Raw genomic sequence first — 12,311 nt, forward strand, 5'->3', positions numbered from 1 at the left:
AGGAACATCAGTGAATGAGTTTATAAAAATAGCCTGATTAAATATTAAATAAGAGATCAATTAATCCAAAATTTTGATTGCTATACATGTTATATACATTTTTATATTTTTTTAACACAAGATGCATATTTTTATAGATATAATAATTCTTGTTTTGTTTTTTTTAAATAATCTTGAATTAAGTCTAAAATAATTGTTACTATAAGTGTTTTGAGCTTTTAATTCATCAAGATGCTAACGGCAAACTCGATTAAAATTGTGAATCGAGTTTTTGGTGCAAAAAACGTTTTTCAGAATTGGTCACTTAAAATATCCCATGACACGATGCTTTCTTAGAAGAAAGCTTATGCAGGCAGCGAGGCAGCCTGCTAGGTTTGTTTCCCCATCATGTTTCTCTGTCTCAGATACCTTGAGAGCAATTTAATACAGCGCATTATCATTAATGCTGATTAAATAACAGTGCGTGTCATTAGGTTTGCAAGCTTAATGCAGCTGCCTCTAATGCCGTCAAGTATGAAAACATACACTTATTTTTTTGATTTTCTCTAGTGCATTTCCTCCTATAAGACAAAGAGGATAAATGTTTATGATTTTGCACCATAACATCTCCTTTTTCATTACCAGACGAAGCAAGACTAGAGGCATCAGGACAACCTCTCACTCCTTCCCAGGTCCCAACCGGAGCGCCAAACATCACAGTCCCTTCGTCGCTGCTGGAGAACGAAGACTTCGCCTCGCAGTTCCACTCCCCACCAGCGAGGGCAGAAAGCACAAGGGAGCAGCCTGTGTTCGCCTCGGTGCAGACCCTGCAGGTTGCAGAGACACAGCCTCAGGCGCTGGTGCATTCTCTGCCCTCCCCACCCGGCAACAGTGACAATCGCACCAATCAAAAATCCCCCGGGGAGCTGGCCGTCAGAGTGCCAAATCCACCATCCCCGGCACATAAAATCAACAGTGTCTTGACCACTAGCTCAGGTACTGCTCGATTGTGAGCTTCTGAATCGATGCTGTGTACAGAAATCAAGACGTGGTGTATTTAAAGGAGTCTCTTTTCAGGGACTTTGCTGATTTGATGTTGTCGTCATCCTTTCTTCACCATTCGTTCATCACCTTCATCATCATTTTCAAGGTCATTGTGTTTGTTGTTATCGTAATCATCACCATCACCATTTTTTACAATAATATTGCATTCACATCACATTTTATTTGCGCAACGTGGCATATTTCTGAGTGAAAATTTAAAAATTGTAGGACTTCATCAGGATTTGATTGGATTGTGAAATATTAGATTATGATATTAAAGGTTAATTAAAAAAAAAAAAGAAATTCATACTTTTATTCAGCAAGGGTGATTAAATAGTTTAAAAACATCACAGTAAAAATATTCTTTATTCTTTTTTAACATATTCTAAATATGTCAAAAAAGGTTTCTATTTATTTTATTTAAAGAATCCCAAACAAAATATATTTGTCACTGTTTCCACAAAATTATGAAGCAGCACAGCTGTTTTCAACACTGATAATAATGATAATAAAAAATGTCTCTTGAGCAGCAAATCAGCATATTCAAATGATTTCTGAAGGATCATGTGACACTGAAGACTGTAGTAATGGCTGCTGAAAAATCAGCTTTGTATCACAGAGATAAATTATATTTTAAAATATATTAAAATAGAAAATGCTTGTCTTTAAATTGTAATAATATTTCACACCTTTTTACCATATTTTTGATCAAATAAAGACAAACATGGTCAGGATTACTAGCCTTTATGGTCCCTTTTTTAACAGTGGTGTTATTTTAGTATCATTGAAATACTATTGTAGTTTTTATTAATACTTTGAATAAGTTTTTCTTTTTATATTTGTAAAAATATATATTTTCTGTTTTTATTTTAGCTTGTTTAAATTTTTAGTAATTTTGACGTGCTTTGGCAATTTAAGTAGTTCTTTTTTTATTTCTGTATAGTTAAATTTTTATCGCAGTTTAATTATTTTAGTATGTCAAGTTTAAATATTTAAATTAAACTAAATGAGACATGCTGCCTTAGCAACCAGCTGAAATGAATTCGTTTTTATTATTATTATTATTATTATTATTATCCTGATTAAGTCAACTCTGATTTCATGTTGACATTAAAACTGAAGTATGTGATTTTTGCACATTTACTCTCACTGAATTTGTTCATCTGATCAATGGATAATTTACAGTTATCTTCATTTATATTCGGTTTGATGACACTAGTGGTGCAAAAATTACACACTTCGACAAGTCATGCTACTGCATAATCCCCAAGAGCTACATCCGTCCTCTCCCACATGTGCTATGTGTCATTCTTCACCATCAGCGAGCATTCATGTGTGCCCTCGATCTCACTTCCTGTTCCTGAGGTGACTCACTCAAACGTTCTCTGCTTTCAGACGACACTCTTAGTGAATTCCCCAGGAACCCTGATCTTCCCACCGCCCCGGGATCCTCTTTCATGATTGTGGCAGAGATAGATGACAATGTGACAACTTCGGTCTCAATTTCCGCTTTTAACGGCACCGGTCCTGAAAGAGCTGAAAACGCTTCATCCGACGCTTCAGTGCTCAGCAACTCCCACACTGTGACCAGCGACAGTCTGCAGCTCACCACAGTGACCACCACGACTGTCACGCCCTTGACTGTGACATCAACGGCTGTGACTCCGCCCACTGCCGTTGTTGTGGCGAAAGAGGTCACGACCACCGTGCCGACCACGACAGCCAGCCAGACCACAATAACCGAGACAGAACCACCGACGGCAGCCACCACTACCACTACGACAACAACTACCACCACCACCACAAAAGTAGCACCAACAACCACAAAAACACCCTCAACCACTTTAGCAACCACGACAACGACAACCCCTCGTCAAACCACCGCTATATCTACCTCTGGAAGTACCACGACTAAACCAAGCAGCCCTCCAACTGACAGTTCACCTTTGACCTGTAATGTGACCGAAAGATTATGGTTGAAAACAGGTGAGTTTTCTGCGCTGTTTTAACGTTTATTCGCTAAAGAAATTAGGCCGTTATTTTAGTTAATTTATTTACAATTGCACCACTATCAATGCAAATTGCATTCCATTACAGCAAATTTATGAGGTTGTTGAGCTGAATTGTTCATAGATTGCGTTGAAATAATGTTGTCGAACCGATAGTATTAACAAAATGTAATATCTGGACCTAAACAGTGTTTGTGGGGAAAATATTTTTTAGATTATAAACAAAACCCAATCAGGACATCTATTTTTCCAAGTTACCCAAATTTTGCTTTGCGTGTAAATGTTTTTGAGGTTGGTTGCGTTTGTTTGCTTAGCCTAAAATATTTCAGTATTTTCAATTAGATTTTAATTGTAATTTAAAAATAATCATGTATAAACATGAATTCATACATACATTAAAATTAAATAACAAAGAAACTTTTCAATTATGCTGAGCTCATATAGTACACACACACACACACACACACACACACACACACACACACACACACACATATATATATATATATATATATATATATATATATATATATATATTTGTTAACATCTATGAAATGATAAATACACGTTCAAGTAACAAATCTATTTTGACATTTAAATTATGCTCAGCTCATTACAACAGAGCCATAAGACAAAACCAATGTACAGTACAAATGCACATATCTACTTAATCTTGTGAAAGGCTTTATTATGCAAATAATATTACATTATGCAGTCATTTTACTCCACCTTTCCTACATTCTGCAGTGACGGCATATGCACTGCAGTGAAGCCAACAAATGTTTACTGTAAACCAACATGTTTATAGGCCTGGCTGTCCCTCTCGGGATCTGAGATGCTTAGAAAATCATGACTTTCATATGTGTTGTATTTTTTTCACCCAGTGTTATCCATCCAGATGCGACGAAATCGCCTAGAGGCTGGAATGAGACAGGACCTGTCTAAAGGTATCACGCAGGCACTACAGCGAGCGTTCAACGACAGCAACATCCGTGTTCAGGTTGGTGGGTTTGCATGTGTTTTGAGCCAAAAGCCACTACGCAGTTATAAAACTTCAAAGGTTTGGGGTCAGTAAGATTTTTCAATGTTTTTGAAAGAATTCAGAAGGATTAAATGCATAATTTAAAAATAATTAGCATACTAGTATGCACAGTGTACAGACTATACACTGCAGCAATAATAAAAATGGTTGTATGCTTATGCAAACCCTTCTCTCTCTTCCATTGCATTAAATAAGAAATGCTAAATAAATAATGAAAAGAACTAATCGCAATAGTTGGTTGCTATTGGAAACAGTAAAATAGGACTTAAACAGTAGAATCAAGATAAGCACAGTGCTTTGACCACAGTCCTCTGGGACCTTATCACTGTTGCATCATGGGAATTGTAGTTTAGCAGAGGACAATGTGGTGGGAGGCTGCGTGGGAGGTGTTTCCTGTTTATATTCAGTGTGCAGCTCATTGAATGTGATTGTGTAGAACATCTCCCTGTTTTCAAGCGCTGAGAACGGACCCTCTTATGAAAAACTTAGTTTAAAACCTAAGGAGCATTCGCATGTCTGTCCGTCAGAAAGGCACGTCTAAAAATAGCGCAGCGCTGGAACCTCATATGCTGCAAATAAAAAATCAATATCATGGTAAGAGCAGAGGCAGTGTGCTGAGGGGAGCACAGTTGTCTAAATAGAGAGTTAAAGGAACAGTTCACCAAAATTGTTTAATTCTTTCATCATTTAATCACATCATATCAGTCCAAACATGTATGACTTTCTTCATTTTAAGTTATTAGTCATACAAGTCATATGGGTTTAAGCCTAAGTAAATGATGACTGAATTAAATTTTTTGGGTGTACTGTCTCTTTAATTGTGAATGACTACTGAAAAGGTTGTTATTAGCATTTGAAGAGCGACCGTCTGTGTCTATTAAGCTCTGTACCGAACGACTCAATCTGTTTCTATATTCGTCCATTTCGCTCACTGTGTAATTTTTTTCCCTCCAATTTCTCCTCCTCCTCGTCAACTGTCCATCAGATCAGAGGTTCTGTATCATTACAGACCCTGGAGGTGATCAGCAGGAGACCACAGGATCACTATCTACACATGAACACAGAGAGAGAGAGAGAGAGAGAGAGAGAGAGAGTGTTTGTGTTGGAGTAAAAAGAGAGAGATGGTCAGTCAGCTTGGCTCAATATGATGAAATTTATTCATGTGGGATTTGTATTAGCATTTGCCTCAAGCGCTTAACAATAAACAAAGCCAGTAAGAGCATTTGTGCAAATATAGCTCTATAAATAAAAACAGCATATGATTTCAGTAAGGCATATTTGAACATCTAAAAACTCATTAAAATATTGATAATCTGTAGACTTTTTAATTTTAATTTATCCAGGCATCATGGGAGATTTTTGTGTTTTTTCCACTGTGTGTCATTTCCTTCACGTCTCAGTTGCTGTATTGTGTTTCATAGCATTCTGTGATGGAAATGATATTTTTTGAGTAAAATGACTGATTTCTTTGTCTTGCTAAGACTAATTTAATAGCTAGCATTACGTGTGTCCTTAATACACACAATTCAATAATATTTGTTAAAATGACAGTTTGACTTGAAAGGGCACAATAGAAATAATATTTATTCTTTTTTTTAATCATTTTGGAAAATGGGATTATTCTCTCAAAGTAAATATCAAAATTAATTATGTCATTTGTTTAGATTACTGTAGTTTAAAATGTAATAATTAGTTATTTTTTATGACGGATTTTCATATTTTAAGTCTTTGTGAGAACAAAACAAAATATACAAATTGAAATTATCACCAATTTATTTAATATTTATTACAATTTATAATTTTAATTATCAATAAAATTATGAATACATTATTAATTATTCATTTATTTAATTAATATGTCATTTTTTATTTGTTTACATATTATACATGTAATTTCTGTTTCATATTTTTGAATAAAGTCTCTTATGCTCACCCCGCCTGCATATATTTGATCAATAATACAATATAAACTGACTTTTTTGAAATATTATTACAATTATTATTGCATATTATAACTATTATTTTTCTTATAAATTTTTAAATGTAATTTATTCCTGTAATGGAAAAGCCACCATTACTTCTTCACAATCCTTCAGAAATCATTCTAATATGCCTAGTATTTTTGTGGAAACTGTAAAAGGATTGATTTACACTAGAAATCTTTTGCAACATTATAAATGGCTTGATTTTAGATTGATTAAATGTATTCATGCTGAATATTCTTGCTGAATTTTTTAAAGAAATCTTGCTGACCCCAGACTTTTGAACGGTAGCGTTCTAGTTAAAATATAATCGGTCACACCACAGGACCATTTAAAAAGAACTAGCCAAAGAGCTGATTAAGATTGGTGAAAACATAGATTGTGTCAGATGTCCATTACCATATATCCACGTCACTTCACATGATCTGTGTTCTTTTTTAGTTGGAAAGAGATATCTGCATGCCTTCTAATGTGACTGTGGGCTACTACGTCTTGAGAGGGAAGTCTGTGTTGGTGGCCTCTGTTGTGATGGACACATTAGTTTCCTATGGCTTTGACAAGCTATTGAATGACATCAGAGAGTATGTTCCCGTGGTGTTGGCCATCCCTTATCCTGTGACCCCGTGGTTGCCCAGCCTGGGCATACACCTGCAACTCAAAACGGGTATGATTCTTTTCCAACTGAATTTTTTTTGTGTGGAAAATCTGACTGGAAGTGATCTATCTGACAAGTTTTATGCTTGAGCACCTTTGTTTACCCTTTTTTGCATTACATACCCAACCACTCTTAAGCCCACAGCCATTTATTGTTAATGAAACGCATTTTACACAGTTGAAACTTGGTAACTTGGGATCTGTTTTTGTTTAACAGTTTGTTGTTTTCCTACATATAGTTCTCAGGTTTGTTGGGCCAATGGACAACATCAAGTCTTGCGGCTTCATCCAAATGATGGAGCAACGCTTGGAAAATGTGTTTGCTGAGGCGCAGGAGAAAGTGGAGGACTCTTATGGGACTCTTTCTGTTGAGGTAGTTTTTCAATTGAACTTGAAAACAAAGTTTGATAAATCTTCAGAGGTCTGATAACACCGTTCTTCTGATGACTCGTCTTTTGGATTTGTGTTTTCGAACAGATTCTGAACACGTATCAAACTGGGAATTCGTTGGCAGTCACTCTGGTGTATGTGGTGTGGAACGGTAGCACTCCGTTGAACGGTACTGTGTCCAGCGGTCTCCTTAACCAGCTCACTGCCGAGCTGGTCGGCTACTTTCTCTTCTTCCCCCCTCTGATCATCGCTGAGCGTAAGTTTCAGCTTGTGTTTACCGCTTGATGTTACATTAATTTTCTGCACAGCTGGTGTTTACATGTTAGTGCACATTGAAATGGTAGTTCATGTTTATTTCTGTTTGACTCCATGAGTTTGTTTTCCTTGAGGCAGAGATCTTCAGTTTTGGTTGATCCAAAAGACATTTTACAAGGACGCATAACATTTTCCTTTTTTGGATGAGTAGTTTGGGAAGTTAACTTGTTCTGCTGTTTAACTTGCTATACTACATTTAAAATTATTTTAAAGGGGTAGTTCAACCAAAAATGAAAATTCTGTCATTAATTACTCACCCTCATGTCATTCCAAACCAGTAAGGCCTCTGTTCATCTGTGGAACACAAATTAAGATATTCTTGATGAAATCCGAGAGCCTTCTGACCCTCCATAGACGGCAAGGGTACTACTAGGCCCAAAAAATAGTCCATGTTTAATTAATGACAGAATTTTCATTTTTGGGTGAATTATCCCTTTAAACAGCAACTTTCTCCTGTTTTTTAATGATTAATAATATAATTATATAATAATAATTATTTGATATCAGTACTGTGATGATAAAAATCTTGCCCTAAAAGTCCATATGTGCTCCAAATGAAATCATGTAGGTGTACATGAAATATTATGGAGATTCACATTAATATATGAATATTAATTATAATAAATACAATTATTAATATAATAATTTATAGCATAAAAAATATGTATTATAGTAATTTATATAGTTAATATTTTGTATTCAGTTTTGTTGTAATAACAATTATTAATTTGTAATATATAATTAAAAATATCATATAAAAACAATATATTATATTATATTATTATATTAAGTAATGCAATATATTTTATTGCATTAAAACAAATATTTATGTATTTAATGGATATCATGTTAATATTCAATATTCACTTTTCTATTTAAGGTTTTTTATTATTATTGTTTAAGTAAAATATAATTTTAACAAATTAAATGTAGAAATAAAATGCCTGTGTGCCATGGATAAGAAAACATATTTTGTAAAATATACATGTTAAAAAGCATCATTTTATTGCATTAAAAAAAAAAATATATATATATATATATATATATATATATATATATATATATATATATATATATATTAATCAGCTTATTTTATGCACAGGTCTGTTAACAATAACTAAGGATAACAATAAAAATTCACATTTATCCACACTAATCTATGAGTAACTGATGGCAGACTTCCGTTTTTCCCAGAATGGTCTTCTAATAAGCATCTGTCGGTCTTTCTTTCTCTTTTCACAGCTCTAGAGTACCACAACCTTAACACTTCAGTAGCAACCCGAGATTACTGGGTAATCACAGGTAATTACCTCAGTTCAGCTGTTAACCAGCACCCAGACAGCTATTTGCCAGCATGTGTTACATGATTAAATCTAGCTAATGGTTTATCCTGCTTCTTTTAAACACAGAGTCTTCTTTCTTGTGGAGAGCTATTGATGTATTATTTAGCTTCCTCCATCAACTGATTTGAGATCACATCGGATCATAATATCGAGTGTGAAATAGCTTTTTCTAGCTTTAAGTTCTTGGACTCAATGTTCTCTCCGTTGCCTTAGCTAGCTCTACCTCCCCCTTCTTTCCCTCGTTCATCCTTTTTTATCCCTGTCAGGAGAATGAATCATTTTATATCAATTCTATAGTAATTGCAGTTTTTTAGTTTTTTAGAAAGGTATGTTCTCCTTGTCACCTTGCTTCATCCCTCTCTGTCGTTCTCTCTCTCTCTCCGCAGTAATTCAGGACGTTGATAGCTCTTCTCTTGAGGGGAGTTATCAGAGCTTTGCTAGTCTAATGGAGCAGCGGCTGGCGGAGCTCTTTCTGGTTGCCAGTCGACGCGGCCTCCGCTTCAGGAGAGCCACGACTGTGGGCGATTACACCGTCCAGGTGTGCCATCAGTTTGTTCTTTGCTCGTTTTTCTTGTCCTGAGAAAATGGACTACATATTTTGATGACTCATCCTGGACTACACAGATTTTTTTGTCCAGTCAAATGCTCTAGAATGAGAAAACCCCGCCCTCAATAGAATGTGCAACAAATTAGCAAGTGGTAAAATGTGTTCATGGCTGCATCATACTGTAAAAAAAAGAGCATATTTATTATTTAAAACAGTGGATGGGGACTATGTTACTCACTTTGAATGCAAAGAAGTTAGCCAATCATAAAATAGGTCATTTGCATATAAACATCTGTTTTGGCGCAAGAAAATTCTACATGGAATTCAAGTGAAAAAATGTGACAAATGTGTAGAGTATGGCCCATTTAAAACTGAAAATTGAAGGTTTTGAGTTTTTAAAGTTTATGGTGAAAATATCAAACATGAACTCGAGGTGTTTTCCTCGTACAGATGGTCAGCATTCGGCGTCTGTCTGGTCCTAAGAACCCAGCTGAAATGACCTACTACATACAAGTAGATGGCTCTCCCATAACTGGCACTGCTGCAGCTAAGACCCTCAACACGGTGGACTCTCAGACCATGGCTCTCACTCTGGGCTACTTCGTCCAAGTTCAAGCAGAGCGTATGTATATAATTCACTCTTCTAGCCCTGTTTCTTTACGAACCATCATTTAGTTTCTTTTTATATGCAGGAAAACTTATAGTTCTGTGAGTGTTTACTATATATCTTATTTAGAACTACTGTTAATGTTTATGGTGTCAAAAGTGCTTTATAATTTATGTTTGCAGTGTTTGCTAATGCTCATTCCTATGGTTCATGTTTTTACCCCTAATCAGAACTATTAAATTCGATTTGCAAGTCAGTCACACACTTTTTATGCTACTGACACCAGTCATATCTCTCAATGTATGACTCAGATTAGAATAATTTTTGCGAAAACATACAGCTTTAATCAGCTGGATATGAAAGCATGTTTCCACTATAGAAAAAAAATTAAAATGGTAATTGAAACTTTTATCTCACGATTCTGTAGGGCTGGTTTGAATACCATTTTTTGATCTTCGAAGCTTCGGTAGTAATCAACACTGAATATTCGAAGCTTCGGAGACAGGGGGCTGAACACATTCTTCCTCTCTAATAAAGGCAGGAATATCTGTGTGTCTGTTTGCATTAATATTATGTCAGGGACCGTTCATCCAAACACATGGAAGGTGTGTTGCTGCGGACCCAAGGAGTGCATTGTTGCGTTTTGGTGAAATATGGTAACGTGACACGTTACGAATTAATCAACTTTTTATAAACTACAAAACCGCGTGGGCCGGATTTTGCGCGACTCATGCAGGCAAGGCTTGCTCCGAGAATAAACACTGCACTAGTGATATGAAACACAGGTCTGTTACGAACAATACTTTTAATATTGACAAATTATTATTAGGCTGGGCTACTGTCCGTTTTTTTTTTTTATGGCTGCTGTATTCACAAGTATTTTCCAAGCAAATTAAGTGCACATTTTTATCATGTGTAAAATTACTGATTAAAATGAGGATAAAAGCAGCTCGTTTTTTATACCAACAATATTCTATAGGGGTACTACTTATAGAAATCAGGTGATTATTCAAACTCGATGTGCTGTTGTGGTAAGCCAGTTTCAAATTGCATATCTGGCAGCTGCCTTTGTCTTGTCTTCACTCAGTTTAAAGTGCTCCCACACAGCTGAGGTCTTTGGCATTTTTGTCTTCTCTTCCAGATAAACTGAAACATGATGTTCACTCATGGGCGATTCATAAGCCGCTTTTCCACAATCGGGCCAAACCCGTTCCATTCCGTGCCAATCCGGGCCAGTCAGCACGGATACTGTTTCACTTTCCACTGTGGTGCTTATAACGGAGCTCTTTGGAATGCAATACAAATGCGTCAGTCAGTGTAATATAAACAGCGATATGGATGATGATCAGATATTTCTGTTTTTGGGACTCCTTTTTATCTGATATTTACAGTACTTCGTTCAATAACAGGAAAAAAGACAATACTTGACGTGAGAAAAATAAAAAGAAGGCAACGACGTGTATAATATCAATAAGCAAAAATGTTTCCTCCATAGACCAAACTGTCTCAGGCCTATATATATAAAATTATTATTTATTTTTTTGAAAGTAGCATAGCACTCTTAACAGCTCAACTTAGCAGGGTTGTCTAACCAGGCAGAGAACGGTTTGTAATCGTGCTGCGCCGTATCAGGCTCACGTGGAAATACAACTTTAACCGTACCTGACAGTCCTTACAACCGTTCGGCCCAATAGTAAAAAAAAATCCCAGCTATATTCAAGCCAGATGAGTACTGTTTCAAGGGAAATGCCTGGTTTAAAAAAAAGGGGGGTATTTGAATCTCAAAATGTTAAATCGAATGTCAACACACCGAACGAATATTCGAGTAATCGAGTAATCAGCCTTACAATTCTGACTTTTTCACACAGTTCTGAGTTTGACCAACAGTTTGGACTTTTTCTCACACTTATGAGAAAAAAAGTCAGATTTGCGTCATATAAACTCAGAAATGCAAGTTTATGTACGACTATTCTCACTTTTTCTTGCAATTCCTAGTTTATATCTCTAATTCTCTTTTTTTTTCTCGCAATTCCACGTTTATATATTGCAATTCTGACTTTTTCCTCTGAATTCTCAATATACATCTCACAATTCATTTTTTTTCTCCACAGAATAAAAAACATAAAACAGGTAACTGTGACTTTTTATCATGAAAAAAGTTATACTTTTTTTAATTATATTTACTTTTTATTTTTGTTATTCTGTGGCGGAAACAAGCTTCCATATCTGGACAATAAAACAAACAGAAAATAATTCTAGACTTAAACCCAAATTATACTTTATTTTTTAATGCACGCAAAGTACGCAAGTTATTGCAGGGTCACAAAAAATTATCACAATATTTTTTTTCAAATAAGTCAATTTCGATAATTGTCACAATAAATGTCAGATCTTTATTT

The 12,311-nt window shown here is 35.4% G+C and overlaps 1 pseudogene; it reads left to right on the forward strand.

Annotated features, from left to right (window-relative positions):
• The first annotated feature begins 629 nt into the window (after nt 1–629).
• LOC113096604 (UPF0606 protein KIAA1549L-like) overlaps nt 630–12,311 on the forward strand; it is a 31,729-nt pseudogene continuing 20,047 nt past the window's right edge.

This window comes from Carassius auratus, unplaced genomic scaffold (genome assembly GCF_003368295.1).
Source record: "Carassius auratus strain Wakin unplaced genomic scaffold, ASM336829v1 scaf_tig00215997, whole genome shotgun sequence".
Classification (NCBI taxonomy): Eukaryota; Metazoa; Chordata; class Actinopteri; order Cypriniformes; family Cyprinidae; genus Carassius; species Carassius auratus.